A 16,819-nucleotide genomic window follows, 5' to 3' on the forward strand; every position below is an offset into this window, starting at 1 on the left:
TTACTGGTGGCCCTGAACCACCACCTTGCCCCTATGGGGAGCAACATGAGGCACGGCGCAGGTCCTGTGGGGTGCGAGGCTGTGTTGTGCCCTGTGGGTGCTGAGGACATCACCCCCGTCAGCCTCGTGGCCAGGGAAGTCCTACTTCCTTGGTTCTGCAGGCAAAACGTGAGCAATGTTTCCCCTGCGCGGAAATGGCCATCTTGGGGCTGAAGTGACTCAAAGGAAACCCAGCCGCGTGGCCACCATTAAACCCCGACGCCTGTGAAATAACTCCCGCAGAAGCCAGCTCGCAATTAATGGCTCAGATGAAAAGAGCTCTGGAATATTTTGCATACATGCGTACACCTGAGCGTGCGATGCTCCTGGGCAGGATCCGGCCGCCCGGCGTGTCTCGGCAGTGGGATCTGCTGAGGACCGCGGCCTGTCCGCCACCACCGTGCAAGGCAGCCCCGAGAGGGATGACGAGCTGGGGAAAACGTGGAGAACCTGTTTGTGTTTTCCATAGGCTAAATGCTAAACCAGCGGGATAAGAATAGCAATCCCACTCCCCGTATCTGCATATCAAAGAGCAGCGGTGATGTCATCCCTTTGGGTTTAGCGAGGTTATCAGCGATACTGCACGTTCTTACAGCTAGGAGGAGAAACTGGTGGTGGTGGAGATCTTTGTTTCTTCAAAGAAATAAGTTTGTCTATATAAAAGGAGGCTCAGCTAGCTTGGGCCTGAGTACACCACAAATCTGAAAAAAACTACCCTCAAGTAAAAGGCATAAGCCTTGTTTACTCTTTCAACCTTTTTTCAGCCCCAAATATTCTCCCTCTAATTCAAAACACCTTGATGTTGCCACCCAAATCAAGGCTTTAGATAATTCCACAAGGAGGGTCAGATTTGACCTAATTCCAAACAGTACTTCTAATGTGAAGTCCTAATATCTCATTAAATCACTGAAAAGAGATGGTCTCTTTTGGACAGCTGTCATAGGTTTTCTTATTCTCTGTGCATGGACACATATGCAAAATTATCAAAGCCAAGGAAGGTGATTAGTGAGCTTGGATGGCTACAAAGGGACACGTGGCACAAAACAAAACTGCAGTACTCAGTTTAATTTTACTGAAGGAAGCCTCTGCCTCACGTTTTGGCAAAAGCCACCATAAGGGACAGACAACCTTAAGAGTTGTGTTGCTGTTGTTACTGTACCTTAGAGGTCTGAACCATATTCCCTGGAAGAGTTCAAAAGGCCTGTTAATTAGAAGCGATTGCCCTTGAAGCTGACTGATGATTGAACCTAACCCAACAGTAGAGTGGACTCATTGTGAATTATGACAAAGGCACTACTCATTGCATCAACCACATTTTTTTTTTTTTAATTATAGCTTCTTTGTTGTTGTTCTCCTCTAATTAAAGCAGTTGCACTAATTTAAAAAAGTGATCACTGTTTGAATTTGGAAACATAAAATATATAGTACACATAAATGCCAGTTGCCTGAAACCCCCTCCTACCTCGTCACTTATCACTGTCTGTATCCCAGTAGGGTCCTATGGGAACTCTTCTCCTGCATGGGTGAACACAGTTTTGGTATTACAATCTAATGCAAGATCAAGTGTCACAGTTGAATGGAGATCAAGTGACAAAGATTCCAGAGAGGGTAAAAGCATCGAATTCACTAGAACAGTAAAAAATGGATATTTTAATGGCTTGATATATTTAGTACATAACACTTAGAAATGTGTAAATCAAACACAGCGGTCATCTTGATAGACAGATTGCTGTAACCACCTCTCATATGTTACCTTTGCATTCATTTGCTTAATACAGTGTGGCTGGCATTATGAAGTTAGAAAATTGATGCTTACTTTGACAGCACTCTGCCTTAATAAAGAATCACATTTGTGCTTTTTACATTTATTTGTCAGTTCAAGTACTTCTTTTCTCAGAAGATAAAAAACCTAGGTTTTGGCAATGATACACAGCCTTTCACCCCAAGCCTTACATAGATCTTTGTATACCTAAACTTCTGCTCCATGCACTTCAGCAGTCAACACCACTGGCATCTTGCCAAATTCAATATTATTATATTTTATTCAAAACTGTATGTGTATTTCTCATTCCTTTTCTTTTTTTTTTTTTTTCTTTTTTTTTTTTTTTTCCTATGTGTAGAGTAAATCACTGCATTTACCTTGCTCCTTTAGAGGAAAACATAGGTAACATAGATAAGCAAGAAATCTCTTTACCATCAGCTTCAGCAGAGCCAGGATTTTTCCCTCTCTCCTTTTTTTTTTTTTTTTTTTTTTTTTTTGGTTCTGTGTATATTTTTTCATATTTCTCTGCAGCATAGTGATAGTGAGCACCAGGAGTACAGGATCCTACCTGCTGCTTACTTCGTTTCTCTCCTAAATAGCAGAGTCCTCCTTAATGCAGAATCCTCCTTAATGCAGTATAGTTTTAAGTGGATTGTAGTATCCAGGGATTCGATGCCCCAGCACTCCTGTTTCTACAGGCAGAAAATTAGTCTTCCTTTGTTTGGCATGTGGGGAGCCTGAGGGTGCCCCTTGAGCCATAGGCACTGTTTATGTAGTGATTCAGTAGCAAGAGCAATGACTTCTCTAATAGCAGAAAGATCAGACTCCAGGGGTATGCATCTCTCTCTGTATAAAGTGTATATCGTGGAGAAAATTCCTCTTTCCCAGTCTAGATTTTGAACGTCTTCCACGGTGAGAGATTGTGTTTTCCTTTGCACGTGTCTAAGACATTCACTGTAGGGAGAGAAAATGATGGTGCTAGAGAGAGATATTTAAAGAAGAGTTGCAGCCCTAAGTAATTTTTTATTTTTGTTGGGGGGGTGGAGGGGTGGTTATTTGCTCGTTTATATGTTCATCATTACTAATTTCAGCCAACAGAAGGAAACTGGGTTGGGCTCTGGGGAAGGAAGGACTTGCACAGGTGCCCTGGGGCTGTAGAGACCTGAGTCTACTGTTTATACAAATATTAACATTTTTTTTTTTTTTTTAGGACACAAAGTCCTAACCTTAAATTGCCAGTTGGTCTACAACACAGAGCCAGCCTAAAGAATTAACACCCTGTCCTGGAACAGGGCCTGAGGTAAGAGCTAAACAAAAGAGAAAAGCATGAAGAAAACCAATGTGGTGACAGGAAATTTAGATTGTGTGAGGATGTTTGCAAAAAAGGTTAAAATACTTCAAGCTACTTTTATATTTAATTAGGTAATAGCTAAATTAGAAACTGGAATTGAAATGTTTCCTCCTGTAAGCGATTTTTTTTTCAACCACAGAGATTTTGTTCCAACATGAGCTTCTTCATTTTCAGTGTATTGTCACTTAATGTTCTCTTGCAAGATTTGTGTGGGTGACATTCCAGCACAAACCAGCTCCAAACAGATCTTCTAGGTTGAAAACAGTTTGTCTCTGTTCATACAGTTGAATTAAACTCTTTCAGTAAAGTCAGCTGTTGTTTTTCTAATTAACCTCCAGACTCTTAAATACCTTTGCTCCAAACGTGACAAATTGGCTATCTGAAAATTCATTAAGCAGAAAAATCACTCCAAAAGACAAAATAGGTCTCATTTGCGCCGTCTGTCTTATCTACTCCTTTGTCTAGCAATGCTCAAAACCCCAAAGGTTTATGAACTAAAGGCGTTCTCAAAGTTGTAAGTCTCAGCCAGGATTAATAATAACACTTTTGAAAGTTGTGACTTAAGGTTTACGAACTAAAGACGTTCTCAAAGTTGTAACTCTCAGCCAGGATTAATAATAATAATAGCAATTTTGAAAGCTGTGACTTAAGGTACACGTTGAGTCTGCAGGTGGCAAAGCAAATGATGAACTGCCTTTCAGATTATGTTCAACCTGTCTGTTGTGCGACTCCTCCAGTTTCACGCGGCTGATTTCTGCCCCACTGTTCCAAGTTTCTCTCAATAACTGAAGTGATCTGTCACTGGGCTTTATTAGATTTTCTTAGAGCAGATGGCTGATTCTTTTTACCTGGAGAGCTGCCACTTTCTTTAGATGCATCTCCGTTTTATGGTAGTATAATTTATCTGTTTACTTGACAAATAAACAGGTTAAATTACACGGGTGTTATAATTTCTGTGACCTCAGAGAAGGTGATAGATTTGCTGTACAACCTGGAAAAAAAAAAAGAAAAGAAAAAAAGAAAAAAAATTTAGTCCATTGGTGGATCGACTGCTTGCCATGAAAAACCAGCCCAAGTCATTACTAAATTCTGGCATCCATGTTAAAGTTTCAGAGCTGCTTGCTGGATATTTCGCTTTACATTTCAGCTTGCAGAGCTACATGGTGAATACACTTGGTCTGTGTAGCCATTCACATACACTTATGAGTAGACTTCTTATTTCTGGAGATTGCCTTTTATCGGCTTGTATTCCCGAGTTTGAATTCCTCTTTGTTTATTTGCACCAGGTTGTTCTCTTCCTGCTGCTGCTTCCGTCCTGTTTGAATAATTCTGTGCTGGTTCATTGTGAAACTGCCAGATACGCCTTACGCAGCAGTTAACACATAGATAGGGACTGGTTTTGTACCACTGACCTGCTGAGGGATATTTTCTTGATATTTTATTTATTATTATTATTATTATTATTATTATTATTATTTACAAAAACTGTCTTTAATTGGAGCCCATTCTGGGTCCCACTTTAAGGTTAGCAATAAATAAATATAAAACGTACAGAGAAGAGCATGCAATTTATAGAGAGAACTTCATATTCAGAGGTGACTACAGACAAAGTTTCATTCTGAGTACTCTAGCTCTGACCTACAGCCCACAGAGAGGAGAGGTCTTGTGTTTTCCCTTGTGAAGCCCCATTGCTGCTCAAACCCCATAGACAGGAATAATGCAAGTTTTGCCCCAGTCAGAAGTGCTTTTGAAAAGGTTCTCAGGCTTCTACAAAGCTGTTCAATGAAGTATGGATGATCTTTCTTAATTCTACTCTTGCAAGTTCCCCTTTATGTGACTGTTGATGCCCTTACAAACCCCAGGTTTTACAAATGTGACAGAGAAGCCATACAACCACTATGATCTTGTTGGAAAATAATGCAAATCCTAGGCTTATTGATAGGAATTAATTAGCACGTTAATTAATTAGCTATGTTGCACTGGATATGCTGCTAAAAGATACATCTAGGTAGTTGACATGGAGCCTAGGCTGACTGGTATTCCTTAACAAAAGTCAACCAGACCTTGCCCCTGTGGTGCAGGGAACTAATGGTGCAGTTCAAATGTGCATTGCCAACCATAAAACCATGAGATAAAGCCCAGGAAGAATAACTGAATAATCCAGGCCATTCTTTTTTTTTTTTTTTTTTTTTTTTTTTTGAGAACTGGCTAGGGAATCCCCGTTTTACCCTTTTTACACAAATTTAGCATTAAAGTTTCTGTTTTCTGTAATCCCGACGGACCTCCTGTCAGCGTGAAATATACATCTATTTCTTTTCTTTTTGATCTTAACACTTGTAAGTAATAAATAATTGATTGCCAACGGAATTCTGGGAATATATTCAGCCTTAAATTGAGCACTAAACTATTTGCAAATGTGCTTAGGCACCAGCCCAAAAGATACATCAAAAGAATGTCAATTGGATATTGGGAAATGAAGTGCCATCGCATGTTAGAATTAGGAAGCATAAAATATAAGCAGAGAGATAACAGCTGTCAGATCTGTTACTAGGAGTAATAGGAAAAGGTATGTTTTTATAGAAGGCTATAAACCTTTGTTTAAGCTAGACCACACTTTCACCTCATTAATGACACTACAGACCATATTCAGGGAATGCCTCGTTTGCTGGCTGTAGTCTTGAAAGTGGGGCTTGCTATGGAACTTACCCAGGAGACATCTACAACTTCATCTGAATCATCCGTGAAATAAATCTATTAGAAAGAACTGGAGTGTATCTACTGCCGTGACTAGCCTTCTTTGGATGGATGACAGATTTACTATGGCAGTCTTACTGCACCATGGCCACAAGCCCTGGCATGAGCTTGGTCAATAAAGCTATAGTCTGTGCTCCTGTGGCCAGAATATTTTTAGGGTCTGAGCTAATCTGAGTGTGCCTACGCTGCTGTGTTTGCAATGCAGACAAACCCCAATATCTGAATGTCTGTGGAATGAATTTAGATGTTGTATGATGTTGGCTTTGCCACTACAACTGGAGCTGAATGTGCTTTTTATGGAGCACATCCTCTTGGAATCCATTTCCAAACACACAAATGACAAGAAGGCAGTAACAAGGAAAGACATGGAAAAGTGATGACAAGGAAGAGTGAACAGATTTATTTACCGATGGAAGTCATGCTTGACCAACCCGATTGCTTTTTCATGGTGAAATAGCTAGCTATGAAGATGAGGGGGAAGTGATGAATGCAATACAGCTCATCCGCAGTAAGGTTTTTGACACATAGCATTCTTAACTGGAAGCTGAGGAAGTACAGGTTGGATGAGCAGAATGTTACATTGGTTGAAAATTGCCTGGACCTCAAGATTTGGTGAACAGTCATCAATAGCTGATGTTCAGCTGGTGACTGGTAAGTACTTGTGCACCCCCGGGTTGATACTGGGGCTGAAACTAGTCAGTATTTTCATCGTGATCGGTGAGAATGCACCCTCCAAAAACTTGTGTGTGATGCTAAATTAGTGGAAATGACACACACACTGTACTGCGTCTGTCCAGAAGTGCCAAAAAAGCTTGTGGATTGGACCTTATAAAATTTAGCAAGGTGTAGAAGCTTCTTATCTGGAGCAGAATAGCTATGCAGCACTACAGACTGGGACTTTACTAATAGTACTGGAAACAGAGGCAAATTTGAGGGCAAAAGCCAGAGTTTTCATCTTGCAAACTGGATGTTAGCAACATTTCCTAAGTAGGAAGAGAGTACAGCACTGGAATACATTATTTCAAGTTGTGGAATCTTGATCCTTGGAGAGTTTCAAGCATCAGCCACATAAAGCTATTACTGACTTGATCTAGAGTTTGTGAGAGCCTATATCTGAGTGGGAGGTTGGTTCAGATGGCCTTCAGGAGCTTCTTACAGTAAGTGTTTCTCTGATTCTGTAATCTTTGTTTCCACACAGCAGCTAGAAGAGTCACAAGTCCTCTCTACAAGTACCTCGAGGTTGTAGTGGGGTGGGGGTTGATCTCTTTTCCCAAGCAACAAGTGAAAGGACAAGAGGAAATGGCCTCAACTTGCACCAGGGGTGGTTTAGGTTGGATATTGTAGGAGACATTTCTTCACTGAAAGGGTTGTGAGGAATTGGAACAGGCTGCCCAGGGAAGTGGTTGAGTCACCATCCTTGGAGGTAAAAGATGTGCAGACGTGGTGCTTAGGGACATGGTTTAGGGGTAGACTTGGCAGTGGTAGGTTGATGGTTGAACTTGATGATCTTAGAGGTCTTTTCCAACCTTAACGATTCTATGGAGTGAGTTTTCTTGTGACCTCCTCGGATCTGTTAGGTTTGTCTTGTTTAGAAGCTTCTTGGATCTGTCCCAGTTGGACATCCGTGACCAGAGGTGTATATCGAAGATGACCTTGCACTATTTTTGTCAGAAGCTGTTCTGCCCTCTGGAGCTACGGGAAGCTGCATCAACTATGACGTGGGTTTCATTAGCCTCAGAGATTCTCTTGTGTAAGGCAACTTGCAGTAACTCTTGTGAGGTAATGCACGTGTGGAGTGTTGCAAGGAGACCCTGCTCTGTCCATGTTCATCTGGCATGCTCGTGGTTCAGTCATGGTGATAGAAGATGGTCATAGAAGTGATATGGCATAGAGTCAGTCAAGCTCACTGTTCAGTAGTTTTTCTATCAGGGATTACAGGCTGGTGGAAAACAAAAAGTTCTTATGGACTTCCTTGTGATGTAATAATGAAAAGGGGCTGGAGGGGATTCTCATCTTCCTCACTTCAGGGGGATTTTTTTTTGGAATTTTTGGAGACATCATCAGTTAGGGATTTCAATGGGAAAATTGTCTCATGGAACAATTTTATTTCTTTATAACTTTTGAAGTTAATTATGCTAAGAAACTTGAATGAGAAAGGCCATAGCTGCAATGAAATATTTAAAAAATGTTCATGCTGGCTCATGGGTGGATTCGAGTACAAGACTTTGCTCTTTTGGTTTTGAAATTTTGAAACTCCCCTAGGATGGAAACCTCTTCCTAGTGTATGTAAAAGTGAATAGCCATCTAAGGTTCTATTACGTTTGGGTAGAACAAAAAATATACTTGTCGCTTGAGAACATTTTACTGTGTTTTGATATCCTATATTCACTACATTGTTACACGAGTGAAAAAAGTCACTTTGGGGTAAGGAGCATTTCTTTAATTTTTAGATGCATTCACTGTGCTCATACCTATTTTAATACTTGATTTTCTGCAAATGTTCTAACAGTAAGCTGCTAATAGGAATGTTCACTGAGGCAGCAAATACTTTAGTGAACATTCAAGTATATCGTGAATGAAAATGAATTCTAAATATATACATAAAGTACAAGATTTTTCATCAGCTGTATGATCTGTGCGCTCACATAAGCAGTCACAGCCTGAATTTTTTGGTGGTGCTTACGTATAACAAACTTGCTGAGACACAGAAGGAAACAACAGAAAAGTTTGCAAAAAAGTTAGAGCAGATCTGGTAATGGTAATTTCTGGATTAAAAAAAAAAAAAAAAAAGTATATGACAAATTTATTTCTCCGCAAATGGGGTTTTCTGAAATGCTACCTCAGATTGTGTAGATCACAAAAGCATAGTCACCTCTTCCACTACTATAGTTTTTAATTAGCATTGCAGCAGTAAGTAAGGTTGTATTTAAACATTAACTCTGAAAAGGAAGCACCTCACTAAAACAAGTTTGAGTAATTTAAGATTTCCAATGTGGAGACTTAGGCTGCATTTGCTTCAAAATGGCATAAATTCAAGCTGCTGCTGCAGGACATGTTTCCCCTCTGGACTCTAGGTTCTTGCTGCCTCCTTTGTGCTGTGCTGGTGGTTGAGAGCGAACCAGCTCAGCCCTGTGAGCCAGATGGGAGCTGATGGAGGTGAGGGGAATCAGCCTGCCTTTGTTTTCAGCTGCTCAGCTCCCTGATGTGGTGATGGGAACACGAAGCCAGAGGTGAGGGAGGGCAGGACTGTCTCATGCTGGCAGCCTGTATTTAGTTTGGCCAGAAGGGACTACAGAGCCAGTTGCAGGGAGATCTTGAGGCACTGTTTAATCTCAAAAGGTTGATTTCTCCTCTGTGAAATTTACTGTCTCAAAAACAAAGCTTAAAACTCTGAAGCACAAAATGAAGTGTGCAGAAGAAAACACCCTGTTGCTAGGTCATCCAGAGGTGATCCAAAGTGTTGTTTGTGCCTGGCCCAAAGCAAGGCAGTTTCTACCCTTTAATTTGTGAAGGAATTGCAGTAGGCTAAAATATTTTTTTTGTATAAATCCTCTGACGCCATCAGAGTTTCAACAAGGGTGATTTTGCCCACGGTAGTATCTGCAGCAAGAGATGTGTTACAATGCCTCCCAAAGACCTGCACGCAAGCACCAGTGTGGATTTATTAAACAGATGGTCAATAACAAAGGAGATGGTGTAAGACAACATGGTGAGCTGGGAAGGTATAGCAGACTTGTGGGAGCTGTCACCACAGATTTCTGGGAGCCTCTCCATGTCTGTATGGCATTTCACAAGTTACCAAGCATAATAAAAATAATTACGAGGATCCTCTGCATCAAGAGCAAGGTGTCTGATGCATTATGGCCATTACCAAAGGTCACTGGATTTCTGAGAGACCATTGCAGTTGCCAGCAAATCTTTCTGTTGCTGCAGGCATCAAGCTAAGATTAACAATCCAACTTCTAACTGAGCATAACTGAAATTGGTGAAAAAAGATCTGAATTTAAGGATAACATCATTAGGTTTTGAATTATTTAGACCATCACAGTCATGGGGACCCAGAATTGCTCTTTTCACCCTGTTATCTGGAGTCATCAGCTGACTGTCATATTTTCCTATCCTTCCAACGTGAATCTAATAGTTCCTTTAAAAGGAACTAAAAATATCCAAACTCTTTCCCTCCATTCCCCTTCACCTCTTGCTCTTGGCAACCAAAGCCCTGACAAGCAGAAATCTTCACTAGTGAAGCCTCCACCCTCAAAATTAAATTGAAAGATAGCATAGAGGTAAAAAAAAATAGTATGATCTGGGTAATTTTACCCATTATTATAAATAAAAGTGTTTATAAGCAAGTGTTCTCCAACTTCTTGAGAAATGAAATGCCTCTGAGGATTTAAACAACGCTGGGTAGATGATGAGTCTCAGGAACAGTGAAAGGGAACACAAGTAGGTCAGCTTGCTTTCCTTGCAAGCAGCTCTGCAAATGTTTTAATGCAGACATAAATTAGTGGCTTGGAGAATGAAAAGGAAGCAGTCCTGATAAGTTTGATCGATTGTGGAAGCATCTTCTGGAGGCAGAGTTCCACCTTTATCTGCATCTTCAATGTTTTCCTCTTTCTCTTGGGACCCTGTCTTGGAAAAAAATATCACATTTCACAATCCAAGGTAATTAGCCAACAAAAGTGATTTAAATCATTAATTATGAGCATCTCTGCTTGCACATGACTATGTGTTGACCTTTTTATGGCTGGATGGACTCCTGTGTCGCTGCTTTCTTACATCTTTTTATCACTTTTTATGGCCCATCTCTCTTGTCCTCATGGCACGTTGTCTTTCTGTGCCTTGCCTGTGGGGCATGTCAAGCCAGGTAGTGGCTGTGTGCTCCATGGATGTGCAGCTATTTTATTACATGCAGTTATTTTCGTTCATGCTGGTGTCCTTTCCACTGGCATGCTGGCTCCTCAGTGGCAGCAAATCCTCAGGATCTGGCCCAGAAAATGGTGGCTGGTGGATTATAAAATTGCTGTCTTCACAGCGGCAGCCGTGTGTTGACCACAGCAAGAGAGATAAATTTTGATTTTCTTTTTCTCTGGGTTATCCACTCTTTTTCAGTTAAACAACAGGTGCATCAGGCTCAGTCGATGCCGAGGTGACTGCTGACATTCTCCAGCTGTGCATTTATCATCTGCTTCTTTTTTTTTTTTTTTTTCCTTCCTTTTTTGTAGGATGAAAGTAACGACAACGGGGGATTCTAAATATATCCGAGTAGCTCGCAGGTTCTCTGATTGCGCTGTAGGCTGTGTGAAATCTGCAGGCAACAGGACGCCTGCCTTCAGTGTTGCTTTAGGTGAGATGCTGTTTAGTGCCCTAAGACAAAGTCAGAGACATACAAAGGCCCAAAGGCTGACACGCTGGAGGAGATGCTGGCAGGGTTTGCCTGAAACCCTCCTTCTGTTATCAGGCCGTGCTGCTGCTGGAAAGCAGTGCGTGCGGCTCAGTGGTAGATCCCCACTGCAATGAATTAGACACCCACCAGCAGACAAAGCTTTATCCAGTGAAGCAGTGCTGGGATAGGGCAGAGGAAGGACCACCCTCACAGGGGAACCCTCAAAATACCTGATCGTAGTGAGGTATTAATTTTTTTAGGGCCTCAGGCCTGCTGAAACCATCCCTTCTACTCTCTCACCTCTTTCTCTGGCCAGCCGCTCCATCCTGCTCCCTTTGTCCTCCTTCTGCTGCCCTGGCACATGCATTTGGACATGTGGTGAAGTGCAAGGGGAGAGCTGATCTGGCTGAAAACAATTCTGGCTCACAAAGAAGGGACGGGGGGCTAGCCAGCTCGGCTCCCTGGCCTGGTCTGTCTGCTGGGGGCACAGTGAGGAATGATGCAGGGACTCCTAAACTAGACGGAGCCACTGAAAATAATGCTCCTCGGGCCACGGTGGCATTTCCTTCTTGTGATTACTTCTTCCTGCCACCTGCACGGACACAGGGTTGCCCCACTGCAGGTTGCTTGGAGACAAAATCACCTCACAGCCTTTAGCGCTGGGCTCCTTAATTTTGGGGGCTGGGATGTGAGTTGAAGGGGGAATTAGAACAAAGCACCCTGTCAAGACCTTTTAGATGCTTGTCTCTTTGGCATGTAGTTCAATTTAGAATAACAGGTTTAAACTAGAGAAGCCTGCGTGGTTTGAACCTTGTTACCTCCAAAAAGAGGAACTGTTCAAAAGCACCGCTAAGAGAAACCAAGAGAGGATTAGAGAAACATCTACGTAAAGGGAAATGTCTCCTTGGTTCAGGAGTACCTTAACTGTGCTCAAAAAACTTCTATTGCATGTTAAATATTATCATTACATTTATGTGTATATCAATATTGAAATATGTTTCTTTTATTTTTCAGTGTTACGTACCTCTAGGCCTGAAAAAATAAGTGGAGGCTACAAAAAGCACTTTCAGTGAGGAACTTCTAAAGTTGCTCTGAGGATCTGAGGTCGCATGAGTACTTTGTAAAACATGACTAAGGGTCACAATGGAGCATACCCTGCTGCTACAGGGTGAAATAATGCTTCCTGACCAAATCCTGGCCATCAGGTGGTGACCCCAAGTGCTGGGAGTCTCCAGGTAGTCAGTGAGGACAGCTGAGAGGGCATTTCAGAGGGCCTTTCCTTCTGTCTGTAACGAGCCCATGGGATGAGGAGGTCTGAGGAAGAAGTGCTTGTGCTATCCAAGGGGAAGTGATGGATGAAGATGTATCTGACACCAGTGCTGGATTGGGACTGCCCAGTGGGTGTCTCTGTCCCTTACACGTCAGGAGTACTGAGCTCAAGGAAGGTAGGTAATGAAAGGTAGGCTTGTAAATGGAAAAATGCAAATAGTCCCCGAGTGAGAATCAGCTTCCTGCCTTCCAGAGGTCTTACTATTGATGAGTAAGGAGTCAGATTCACACTTATTTTCTCACTGGCCCATTGAATGCTGCTTTCTTAGCAGCTCAGTGCCCCAGCTGTAGTAAACGTATGGGATGGGGGCTGAGCGCCTGTCTTCTGATGACTGGAAGGTCTTGCTGAGATGTGGGAGGAGGGGGCAAAGAGAAATCTGGGTCTTTCATATCTTAGGAGGGTGATATAAACACCCTCCTCAGTTATGATACAGAAGATTATCATCTTTTCCAGTGAGTGCCTGTGTAAGACTCACTCAGATATACAAAGATGGGTTTTGCAGGAAGTACGAAAGTTTCACAGCAAGTTGGAGACAGTGCTAGGGGCTCTGCACGCTGCTTCTTTTCCAGCTCTAGGTAAGTTTGTATTCCAAACTGATGACAACAGCTGATTTTGTTTTTATTTAACATTTATTTTAGTTCCTCTGATAGCTATTTGATACTGTGGTGAGTGATTCGAATCGCTATCTGAGAGCATCTCCAAATTGGCTAAAGTTGGGATTTGCTGATGATGTAGGTGTGGAGGATCTGGCCTTCTGGCTATTAAATTAGGCAGATTTTTTTTTCTTTCTTTCTTTCTTTTTTTTTTTTTTTTCCTCCAAATTGATTTGTGTTAGAGAAGTACAATACAATATGGAGCAAGTCCTTTGCGTTATGATTTTTTTTCATTCCAGCAGGAATGGCTGGGGGCAGGGAAAGGAGGGGTGTGATGCACAGAGATCAACCCCCACTTTGTCTTTAGAAAGTAAGGATTTACAAAGTGATGAGGCAGTGGCTGTGTTTCTGTTGTGTACTGGGCAGATTGTGACTGCTGAATAATCTTTAAACTATTGCCCCACCCTCTGTAACGCTGAGCTCCCGAGTTACATTAATCTCATGTTTCATCTGTAAAGCCGTGAAGCAGATACATTTTTCAAAGCCTAAGAAACATTTTTCTTTCCTATTTTTTTTTTCTCGTGCCAATTCCATATCTTTCCTGAGAGAGCTATAATGCCTGGCTGAGTGGAAAAGTAATAGTGGGTCTGCAACAAGTAGATAAGATGGAAGGCTTGCTCTATTGTACAGGGTACAGCTGCTTGATTGCATCTGCTTATTTTGTCTGCGTGTGATATCCACTTTCTAGTTGTCAGAGTTTGAGATTATTAGTACTGCATCTTCACCTCACTGCTTGCATCTACTGATAGCCTTTCTTATTTTCAACCCCATCATGTGATAGTCTCAGCTACTGTAATGATAGCTAAATTTATGAAGGAAGAAAAAAAAAACACAAAAACAAAACATATCTGAAGCAAGTCGCAGCACCCACACAAGTTCCAGAGAAGTGTTTCTTCCTTAGCTACTCCACGGAGTTGCTACAAGCCTTGACGTTTGTCAGAGTGGGGTTTTAGGCAGGGGGAGGTTTGGTATGCAAAGACTCACCCAGCAGTGGAGTGGCCACGCGTGTCTACCTCTGCTGGGGGTCTGCTCATAGCAGGGGCGAATACGTTTCATTTGGCTTTGATCTGCTTTGCTTGGGCAACAAGCAGAGTGAAGAGATCACAGGAAGTGCCACCCACTCGGTTAATCACCCACAGCCCGATCCATGCTGCCGTGTTGACGCTGCTGCCTAGAGCTGAGATACACAGGACAGGAACAGTTTGCAAATGTTTACAGGTGCTGCAATTTTTTTTTTTTTTTTCCTTTTTCTTTTTCTTTCCAGGTGCAGCACAGACCTGTTGTTCTGTGGTGTATGTGAAGGCATTGTGTGAAACCAGGGGTCCATGGATCTGAAAGCCTTTGTTTTCACAAATGCTGAAGTTAATCTATAGGAGACGTGAACCAGGGCATTTGGGCTTTATAAAGAATTAGTACCAAAACATTTCATAATTCATTAGCAAAATTCTGACATTTATGGAAACATCCTAATTTGTCTGTTAGTTGATATGTATAGCAACCCATGAAAAAAAGTGGAGCTGAATGCATGGAAGCATTAGTGGAGATATGGGAGGTTAGAGGAGAGTGTTTGAGAAAATTAGATTTTCCATATAGCAGAAGATGAAAACACTACTTTAGGAAGATGGGTTTTCTTTGATATCTCATATAGACACATATTAAGTTTTGGTGATGACTGGGCTTGTATAACTTAGAAAAATAAGGTGAGCATTAATCTTTATGGTGTTTGAGGTACAAAAGCAAAAAAGGGTAAATCAATGGGCAGTTGTCAACAGGAGAACTACCATAGTTGTGAGTACTCTACAGTAAGTGGCAGCTGTTGGATGTTGGACTTATGAACTACAAGTCAAAACAACACACCTTAGTCTGCATTTTTTACTGCTAAATGGAAGAGTACTTGCTCTGAGTTAAGTCCAACTAGAGATTTTAGGGTTTTTTCATCAGCTTTCATCAGCAACTACTCCCCAAAATTTATTTGCTTAAGGTAGAAGTAAGGTCCAGCTCCAGTTTTTGTGAATCTTTTTGTGGAAAGGCCTTTGTTGGAGGAAATGACCCATTCCTCTGCTGGCAGAAAAAAATATGTTCTAATGTTTTCATACTACTGAAGAGAATTAGCCCCTGGCCTCTGTGGAAGGCTGGGCTCCCACCTCAAAATACTGTTTGGCCAGTACCAGCCTCAGAGCCCTTCTGGTGCGTGACTTGTTGCAACCTGAAGTATTCACACAATTTTCCCCCAAAGCCTTTTTTTTAAAAAACAAACAAACAAACAACAAAAACAAAACAAAACAAAAAAAAAACATCAGTTCTGCTGCTTGGATCGGTTAAACACAGACTTGGAAAGATATCTGATAAAAACAGCAGGGGGTTAGGAGACAAGGAAAGGTGTGCTGCTTTTAAAGGTGCTTCCTGGGTAGGTCCAGTCACGTGCACCTTGGATCTTCATGATTTTGGACAGCTATATATAGCTCTAATAAATATTTTTGTAAAGCCCGATCAGATCAAAATGATGTTTGTGTTGTGCATGAGGGTTGTTGTGGTGGCTCGGTGAACCAAAGACTTTGTCTCCACAGAGAGGCTTCTTGATACCTCTGGTTTGGCTGAGTAACAAATGCATTTAGTAACTGGAAAAATATGTTGCTGCTTTGTTGATGTGTTGACTCACTTGATGTATTAAAAAACAAAACAAACAACAAACCGATTTGCCTGTCCAAACTAGTCTAACTGACATGTCTGCGGAGGTAGGCTGGGCTGGTGAGATTGGCTCTCATCAGACCATTGTGATCTCTTGTTTGCTTCATGGTCTTTATGAAGAAATCGGTTCTGTATTACCAACAGCTCTTCTGGGCCTCAGATGAGGTCTCATATGGCATTGCTGTGACAAGCAGATCTATGCTTTGTGAGCAGAATGTTGTGGGAAACTCACCAAGCCACAGAACATGAGCATATTTGAGATTTGATAAAAACTCCATGAAAAAAAAAAAAAAAAACAACATTTGATTGATATGGTAATGACTCAGTAAGAAGAGAAAACATTCTATTCAGTGCACAGGAGACGAGATTGGCAGTTCCCAAGCTAGTGTAATCGTGGGTTAGTTGAACCTGCCGGCAATTTGAAGGGTGGGAACTCTCAGGAAGTTTTGCACATATTTGTGTAGTCGTTTTTGAATGATGCACTTCTCCTAGTGGGGGTGGGTTTATATCGCGCGGAGCTGGGTTATTGTTTGCATCCTGGTGTACTCCTGGGGGAGTTTGAATCCATCTTTTTAGCGTGTGTGTCCGTCTAGGTGGAATTGCCATTTTGGGAACCGGCTGTAATGCATCTGTTGTCAAGCAGATAAAGATTATCTGCGTCTATCAGAGAGATAATACAAGCTTTTTTCCTAAGAACACCAAATTGAAAACTCAAAGATGGAATTTGGAGGTGAACACTACAATTAATATAGGAACTAGAAAGATACAGCTAACTTCACGCTATTCCCATGTTCATTATGGGCAGTCTTCTTTTTTCCCCTAAAATTTGCAATTTGTAAGTGTATCACTGGCATTG

The sequence above is a fragment of the Aythya marila genome, assembly GCF_965140915.1.
Source record: "Aythya marila genome assembly, chromosome: 2".
Classification (NCBI taxonomy): Eukaryota; Metazoa; Chordata; class Aves; order Anseriformes; family Anatidae; genus Aythya; species Aythya marila.